This window comes from Pundamilia nyererei, unplaced genomic scaffold (genome assembly GCF_000239375.1).
Source record: "Pundamilia nyererei isolate P.nyererei 1_Seehausen unplaced genomic scaffold, PunNye1.0 scaffold00003, whole genome shotgun sequence".
In the NCBI taxonomy this organism is placed as follows: domain Eukaryota; kingdom Metazoa; phylum Chordata; class Actinopteri; order Cichliformes; family Cichlidae; genus Pundamilia; species Pundamilia nyererei.
Genome location: NW_005187404.1, coordinates 130220 through 139793, shown reverse-complemented (window position 1 = coordinate 139793; position 9574 = coordinate 130220). Strand labels below are relative to the sequence as shown.

Genomic DNA, 9574 nt, shown 5'->3' with positions numbered 1-9574 from the left:
GTGTGTGTGTGTGTGTGTGTGTGTGTGTGTGTGTGTGTGTGTGTGTGTGTGTGTGTGTGTGTGTGTGTGTGTGTCCTAAATTAGGTGAATGACTTGTTGTTGCTGTGTGGATCTGCCTGCCAACACAAAGGCCCTCTCTTCGACTTCAGTTAATCAGTATGCAGCTCCTCTCCACATCACTGTCCTTGTGTTGTAAAAACATACACACACACACACTCTGACACACACATAGATGCAAATAAACGCACACTTCATTGGAATTTTGTTCCTGACTTCACCATTGTCCTTGTGGTATAAATATCACATATACAACAAAGAACACAGAAGCTGAACTGAGTCCAAAGTCCTGAATGCCCGTGTGTATATATGTGGATGTTTTCACATTCGCACAAACTTACTCCAGCTCCTCTCTCACACACACATGCATCCATACCAAAGATATCCTTGTGAGAAACCATGATATTCAAGAACGCACACACACACACAAACACACACCCACACACACACATGCAAACACACACACACACACTGGGGTGATAAATAAAGCAGTGCGAGCTCAGCAGCAGCCCTTTGCCATGTCAGGCTTTACTGATGTGTCGACCAATCCAGGGGAGTGATTCAATCAGGTCTGCAAAGCAACAGCCTAAACTCAGATCTACAATGTGAACACACAGGAAAACACACAAACACAGACATCAACACAAACACAGACACAAAGTTATGAGAAAGTACATTTTTTTCCATCTTTTTCTCAAAATTAGTTTTCTGTTTCTCTTGTTGTTACTATTTTTTTTAAAAAGAATCTTGTTCAAATGACTGAACTATTTCTTTTCACTTTTGGCTACACTTTTAAAAGCTAGTTATTGTGACAACACATGAATAGATGACATGTAACTCTTTCACAATGACATAAAAAAAAACAGTGAAGTAAAGCTAATTAAGCAGGGTTAGCACAGAATATAAATAGGAGAGGACAATAGTGGTAAAGGTAAAGATTACAAAACACCCTTCTCAATTTTAAATGTCTTTTGAGAACTCAATCATAAATTTAGCTCTCTCAAGTGTGTGCTGTCAGACAAATGAGTGAAACTCATCCTACACTGTGATAGGCACCTTTAAGATCCCACATACATTTTTAAGCAAAATCTGGACAAACAAAACAAAACAAAAAAACAGCAAACAGCTTCACCTGCTTACCTATAGATAGTCGCATTTCATGAGTGTTTCACATGTATTTTGAACAACCAAAACAGGAACAAGATGCTGAGGATGTCAAAGTATAAACCCATGAACACAACATTCTCAGGAATGTAAAACAATACGCTCTGACTCTAATGTCATATGTGTGTGTGTGTGTGTGTGTGTGTGTGTGTGTGTGTGTGTGTGTGTGTGTGTGTGTGTGTGTTTCTGTCTTAACGTGGAAGATACAAGTGCAATACATTTGCAAGTCATTCTCAGTCCTTTATATCCTACTGAGACCCACTGAGGCCCACTGAGGCATAATAGTTCCCTCTGACATACATAGATAACCAACAGCTCCTGGCCACAATCTCGGTGTCAGTCCACTTCAAGCTCTTAAAGACCCTGGATCTGTGTACTCATGCATTCTTGAGCATTCATTCACCCATTTAAGAGTTCAAAATGCAGAAAATAAAGATGGTATATCCATGTCCTCTTGTTTCTCTCTAAACTCAACAATTGAACAATATGTGATCAGTCTGGGTGTTGTGTTACAACACAGACAGAGTCATAATAGTAAAGTGAAGGTAAGAGCTTGTATAAGACATTAAGGGAAGTATATGACATTAAAGCGCTGTTTTATCTCTTAGACACAAAGCACAGTTTAGGTATCCATGACTGTAATCAATAGTTTTCTGCTCTGAGTTTTGGCTCACCATAGATAAGCGTAACATAAAAGCACTATCAACAGCTCTCTGCCATTTCATGTAAACGTGTGCTCTGCTGAGACTACTACACTTCCATCTCATGCATTAAATTATATGTGTCAAAGGGTTAATTGTGCAAGGCAGGGTGCTCTTGGATTAAATTAAAGGTGAAAAGCATTTCTTTAAGGAAAAGCGCTATAATGTGATTAGTGTAATCACATTTAAATTAAGCTAGATAGATATCGCCTGGCTGGCACTTCATATTGCAAATGGGTGGTATATAATACAACGATAATACAATGGCTTGAAGCTATACGCATTTTAGGAGAAAATAGGATTAATACAGATAAGCCACAACATTAAAACCAGCTGCCAGGACACGGCTGAACCACTGGATCTCAGAAACAGGACCTATGTGGGGGTGTTCTGCAGTATCAGGATTGCATGGGCTTTTTGTTTACGGCCAAAGATCCTGCCACTGGCTTGTGTTTGGTTTGCAACAGTGTCGTGGTGGGTGGGCCACCACGACCGTCACAATTGAAAATTCCCCAACACAACATTGGATTTGTAAAGTGATGATCAGCACTGTTTTCTTAATCATAATGCTGCCATTGTTGTGAGTAATTATTTTTGTTCTGTTCAGTGAGTAAATATATTAGAAGTTATGTTTCCCACAGGTTAGCAGCAGTCATCTCACCTATAAAACAATAATCTGATACAGAAAGACAAAGAAGGGTGGGGCAGAAGCTTGTTGGGGTCAAAGTATTAGCATCTGATAGAAGTGACATAAAGTATGAGGCCCTCAAAGGGAGATGAAAAGAAAAAGAAAAACAGGTGAAGGGGAGAAAGAGGGCGGCCACCTCACCACCTTTTTCTTTCTGTCTTTTAGAAGCACACACATACACAAATGCACACCATGTCTTTCCTTCTCTCTGTCTCTTACATCAACCTGCCTGTCAACCCTGCCGACCCAAACGATCCATCAAATGCTGCTTCTACTGCTCCAAGAGATGGAGGGAAGGATAAGGATGTGAGAGAGGACGAAGAGACTCTGGTCAGAAAGAGGGAGTCCACTTTCAAAGCTACTTCTGAAATACAAGAAGACAATGGACTGGCTGACCAAAAGAAGGGGCCTGAGGCCACTGAGGAACTGACAAATGTTTATATGTCCATCCCTGTTTTTCATTATTTTTGGTATAACCGCACCTCCTGTTCCCCTTTGCCTAACTACTAATTTGCCTCCATTTCTTTTCACTTTCAGAAAACTGATGCAAGCAAAAATGCTAAATGCTCCAATTAAATGAAGCAGCAATCTTTCTCTGCAAATCCCAAGTGATGTCTCTCTCGCTCTCTCTGGGTTTTTTTTTTCAAAACAAAATAATTTGGTGTAATGACCAGTGAAAATTGTGATAAATTACCCTAGCTTTTGCCTTCCGTGCAAGTTCAGATTGCATTGATAAAATATACAGCCTTACATTTTACAGTTCAACCTCTTCATTTACATGTCCATCTGCTCAACTCTTCTCTTCGCCGTTCACTCATTCTTGAAGCCAAGAAGCTCCAAAAATTACTCAGAGTAGTTAAGCATGCATATACATTGGACATTGGGAAATACTGTATACTCTTTACAGTACCCTCCTCCCCATCTCCCCTTTCATCCTTTAGTATGGTATCGATAATTTCACTTGTCTGCAGTGTCTACATTGTTTATCTCCCTTCTTCTCTTCTCTCCTCCTTCCATCTCATCACTCTTTCCTCTTTTCCCCTGGTTTCTTATCACACCCTGCCCTCTCATCTCCAGGCAGGAAAGGAGAGGGAAAACAGACCAGGGTGGAAGAAGAGATAGTGGGAAGAAGAGTGACAGCAGCTTACAGGGAATTGGATGGGGGCTTTTTTCCTGTGTATGTGTGTTTTTTTTTATCTGACTATCCAACTGTCTCTTTCTCTCACACACACACACACACACACACACACACACACACACACACACACACGTAATCCAAGGGTCTTTTCTGTCGAGTTCTGTATGTCTAAGGGTCCTCGGCTTCTCTAACACACACACACACAGACATGCACACACACAATGGATACCTTGAATGCACACCTGCCTATATACAACTGTTCACATAAAACCTGCAGGGAAACACAGGAATGTACACTGACAAAAAATATCTGTAAAAACGCACGCTCTACATTTGTAAGCAAAGGAACATGCAGCCCATGCAGGCATTTGCACCCCTCCCACTCCATCCCATGCAAGCATACTGCCTTTGTCCTACCTGTTACTGTGAATCAGCATTCTGCCTGAATTATAGGGCTGCATTATGGATTCTCTCCACAACCCACACAATCTCTAGACATTGCTCAAAGAAACACACACACACACACACACACACACACACACACACACACACACACCAGCAACACACCAGCAACACACAGCAGCAGCAGAAACCTCACCAAGAGTCATCTGTGATGCCTTTAAATGAAAAAAAAAATCGCTTACCTTCAAGTTCACCCTGTTGGTGTGACTCTATTTACACCACCACAGAAATGATACAATCACTTAACAGTGACCATACGAAACACAAGCTCTCCTGAGTTCACACTTGTAGGCTTCTCCATAAATTCCAAAGATGATATTGCGGGGGGTGGGGAGGGGGTACACTACTCTTATAACCTATTGAAGTGTATCGAAGTGTGTTTGTGAGGGTGCGCTGATCCTCTCAAACCGCCAGGCCTTAATTAAGCTAACTCCTCCATTGTTCAGATGACACTAACAACACAAGCAATCCCTGCACATTAGGCAAAACTCTCCACAAACCCCTCTCTCTCTCTGCTGTAGTAGTTTTTACAGAGCACTTTAACAAGCATAACAGCTCCACATCATTACACACACTCACACACACATAATATATGAGTATCATTATCCTCACTAACCAAGCAGAAATGTTTGACTAACATTAGATCAGTGGGGAACACACCAGTTTTCTTCACTGGTAAGTCAAATGAACCCCCCACCCTGACAAGCCCACCCTATCAACACATACACACACCCACATTAATAAATAAAATAAAAATATCTGCAGCTCTACCGGGGCTCTAAAACACAACCTGTAACACAGTAACTTAACTACCATTAGGCTTCTTAAGACATTACGACATTAGCAGTAGACGCAAATGAACAACGTGCTGTGCCTCATGGGGGAAACATAACAGATACCAGATATTCCAGTGAAAGATCAAAACACACATGTTATTTATTCCCTCTATGCCAGCCTGTTAGGCATACCTCTGCCCTTTCTGTCTTCTGCCATATGTCCTACATCACTCTTTTCCCCCTATTACTGCTCACTTGCCTCCTCCTCCACCACTTGCCCTCTCTCTGTACAATTGCCATAGCCTCAGACTAATGGAAGTAAGCAAGCCAATTGAACAGTCCAAGCCAACAACATACACACAAACACACACACACACACACACACACACACACACACACACACACACACACACACACACACACACACAGAAATAAGCTATAAATTCTATTCATATGTATAAAAGCAATATTCATGTAGAATAATTACATTTGAATGTATACATCAATTGACCTCGTAAATTCAGGTTTGCTCGACGGTAACCCTGGAAAAAACATAAATCATTTATATCACATGCAAATCTAATTTGCTTTACTCTGCAGTACATATTTAAAGCATTAGTGTGGGATGTTCCATCCATAGTCACACAACTTGAGCAGCCAGCAAGTGCACCATAATCTGTACTGTGGAAAAAGCAGATAGAGAAAGACTCGACCCTCTCCCTTCATCTCTACTTCCCCTCTTTTTTCTTCCATTTCTCGCTTCTTCTTCAGTCATCATCTCTGCTTCCCTCTAACTTCTTTTGCTCCTCATTCACAATTGCAATGTCACTCAAATAAGCACGGTATGCTGGCACAGAGGTCGGCATTGCACCATTCAAGGCTGGGTGTACTGGCAGAAATTAAACACATGCTTTGATGCTTTTATCTTTAAATCAGCAGCTACATTTCGCTTTCACTAAATCTCTGAATGCCAAACATCTCTAAATCTGCATCAGCAATCAACCCCCTGAAGGCAGCTTTTACATTATGCACTTAAACAACCAGGCACATCAGCTAAACAAGCAACCAGCGGGTGACCTTGGCCAATAAACTATTCATGATCTGAGTGGAGCAGCTGAATGTCAAACCACTACACAGAAGCACAAGAGAAACTAGTCTCCCTTATATTGAACTTAATTTCTCTCTAAAAAAAGTATAAATACTCGATGAAAGAATTCCATTTAAAGTTCCAATAACATCATGGAATCATATGTACCTTTTTTGTTGTTGTCTGCAACATCAAGAAACACAGCAGCCCAGCAGAGAGTCATGTATTTGATGTCCAAAATAAACTACTCAGGTAGCAGGCTCTCATTTCAAGCACTGTTACCTATTTTGTTGGGTCACTTGTAAACCCCTAAAATGCAATGCACCTGGCTAGCACTGTATAGACAGAAACACTCAGTAATCTAGCCTCATCCCTGGAGATTACTAGAAAACGTATTTCCACCATGTCAGACAAAGAAAAGCAACTCTACAACTGAACTCATTTTATATTGGTCAAATATTGCCCATCCAAGACATACAGACAACCATCAAGGTCGGTAGGTAAACCGTTTGCTGTTTGTGTAGATATGTACTAAATAACACATACATGGATGGGTAGCTGTACCAGGGGGCAGAAGGGTAGAATATTAGATGGAAAAACAAACAGGTTGAAAGTGAGGCAGAGGAAAATGAAAACCATGTGAAATCAGGACTCATGGGAGGAAACAGATGAGTGACTTTGTGCAAATGTCATCTCATTAGAAGGAGGAGGGAAAGAGGGAGCAGAATAACAAGAAGGCAACTGCAGCAGTCCATAGTAAATTTACTCCACGCTAAAGCACAAAGTAGGCCCCACACTGCGGAACAGAGAGAGAGAGATGGACTGTTCAGAACACCAGCCAGGGACACCATGCTCCATATTTTATTTTATGAAATTATGCCTCTTGTCCTCCCCTCCTCTTTTCTGAAAAAAAAGAGACAACGACACAGATTTGTTAATCTTTCTTACATACAATAGCTAAAACTGTGGCACACTGCTGAGCAGCACAAATGACTGCAACTTTTCCCAAACTTGCAGTATTTTCAGAAAGGAGAGTGGGCCATGGTCTCAGGGGACCTGAAATTCACTAGCAAACAATACGAATGCAGAGCTTTAGAGCAAAGGCAGCAGCAGAACTTGCAGAGGGTTGAGATTCACTTTCTCTCCCTCACTCTCACTGTACAATTTTCTGCACCCCTTTCTTCTCTCTTTCTCCCCCACCTCTCACTTTCTCTCCAACATACTGGGTCAGCTGAGCTCCTGCACTGCAGCATAGATGAGTGATGTGTTAAAGGGTTTTTCATGATCTCAGTAGTAAGCAAACTATAGCTTTTTTTTTTTTTTTTTTTGGGGGGGGGGCTTTTCATTATGCTTTTAAATTCTCTTTTTATGAAAAAGGACAATCTTAAACCTTATATTAATTATATTAATGCTTATATTAATTTGCAGAGGCACTGAAAATCATCACAAAGTTGTTGTGATGAAATGTTTCTATGCAGATGAAAATGTAGTCTTCTAGGACAATAATGTCCACATCCACAAGGCACAAGAGGTCATCAGTGAGTATGAAAATGGTATGCTACTTGCTTTGCAATCACCAGAGCTCCACCCATTTGAACGCTTATGGGAGATTTTGGGCTCATATATTAGAGAACATGCTTCGTTACAGACATCAAAGCTCTAAATGAGGGCATAAATATTTAAAGGTTCTATTCCTACACAGAACAGATTTATTTTAAATCACTTAAGCTCATCACTATTGAATGAAATGTGCTTATATCATGTAAAAGAAAAGTCTTTCTGTTCACAGATGCTAGTGCTATGGCCAAACCTACAGCAGATTTAAATTTAGCACTTTCATGACACCACAAAGACAACCAGAAGTTAGTTGAGTCATCAGCATTATCACAGAAAACTTAGATAAGCTCTGAGAAACAAAATAAATATAGAAAGGCTAGAGAGAGCGTTACCCAAGTCTCCCACCACACACCAACACACATATGCATAAAAAGTAGAACGTGCCTTTGTATACAGCACCTGCAATAGACTGCAACTTCAGCACCATGGTCAGAGACAGATTGGCTTTTTCAGCAAACTGGAGATAATTCTCTGTTTCCCAAATGGAGAAAGCATATCACGCATTACACACACACACACACACACACACACACACACACACACACACACACACACACACACACACACACACACTATACATGGTCACAACCCTTGCTTCCTAACACGCTGTCTCTGTACTTTATACTCTTTCATTTCAGGCTCTTCAAGGCTGACTGTGTGTCTTTCTATCTATCTTCCATCATCCTATCATTATGTCCTCTGCCTTCTCCTCTGGCAAACTATACCACCTATAACACCATACCTAACACCATTTGAGATCAAATAAAAGTCTGCATGTCACAGTCACTTTTGGGTTACTGATTCCATACAACATAAAGATTTTCCACTTACATTTACATCAAATGCTTGGAATAAACTCAGTAGTTTGGAGAGCCCACAAAAGCTTATCTAATAAACTTGTGGTATAGCTTAAATGAGTTCATATGAAACAGCACGGCCATGGTCAAGGATTAAATCAGTCAATTAAAATAGAATTATCTGTTATTTGTGATCGTTTGCTTGCATTTGCCTATATTATATTATACTTCATACATTTTTGTGATAACTGCATGATGAAAAAAGGCAGTCAGTCTAAAATTACCAGTAAACTACCAATCAGTTTTCATCAATAGCCTGATAAAATTAAGGTGGAAACAAACAAAAGCTCTTGCAATATCAGCACAGATCTTCTCCTTCAATATGATTTCGAATTTGTTTAAATAATTAGATGGAAGTCTTCAGAATTTTCAGTGATCCCAATACCCAATGGAGCCAAAGCCCAGAATCACAATGAAGCATTTAGGCAGGCAGTAAAACATAAGTAGGGAAAAGAATCCATAAAACAGAGATACGGTAACACAGTGAAGGCAAAGAACAAACCAAAACAGCACCAAAAAACCCCACATTAGCCTTGCTGGTGTAGAAACCTTGAGAGAAGGAATAGGTTAACTCAAATGCCAATTTCAACATCAATAGGTAAAAGCAATTTTCCACATGGAAAAGAAACATGCATCAATCCTGTTCTCCTATTGGTCTCCTTTATCTAGCATTCCACTAAAGTATGAAATCACTTGGAGATATTAGCGCAGGATAACAAGAGGATTTATTGGGATAAAACCACTCAGCATGAGATAATGGGACAAAGCCCAACACTCATTTGTGAAATACTATGGTGGGTGGGTTAGGATAAAAGGTAGCCAAGATACTGGGGTAAAGCAAAATTATCAGTGATCCCATTTTTTTTATGAATCATTAAAAAAGAAATGATGGTGTGACTTGCGAGTCGACAATGTAATGCATTATATTTTTAATCAAATTGAGTGCACACTAAAAATGCTGATCATATATTTTGACCTTAGGGTCAGTCAGATAAAGGAAGCTTTTATGTGTGTTGCTATATATATA

General features: G+C 40.1%; 1 long non-coding RNA gene across 1 annotated transcript in view; it reads left to right on the top strand.

The window, feature by feature from the left end:
* LOC102201362 (uncharacterized) overlaps nt 1-7187 on the top strand; it is a 10978-nt gene extending 3791 nt beyond the window's left edge. Inside the window, exons 2-3 of the long non-coding RNA XR_311396.1 lie at nt 1269-1271; nt 7177-7187. This is a non-coding gene — a long non-coding RNA (uncharacterized LOC102201362). The remainder of the gene's footprint in view (nt 1-1268; nt 1272-7176) is intronic.
* Nucleotides 7188-9574: the final 2387 nt, after the last annotated feature.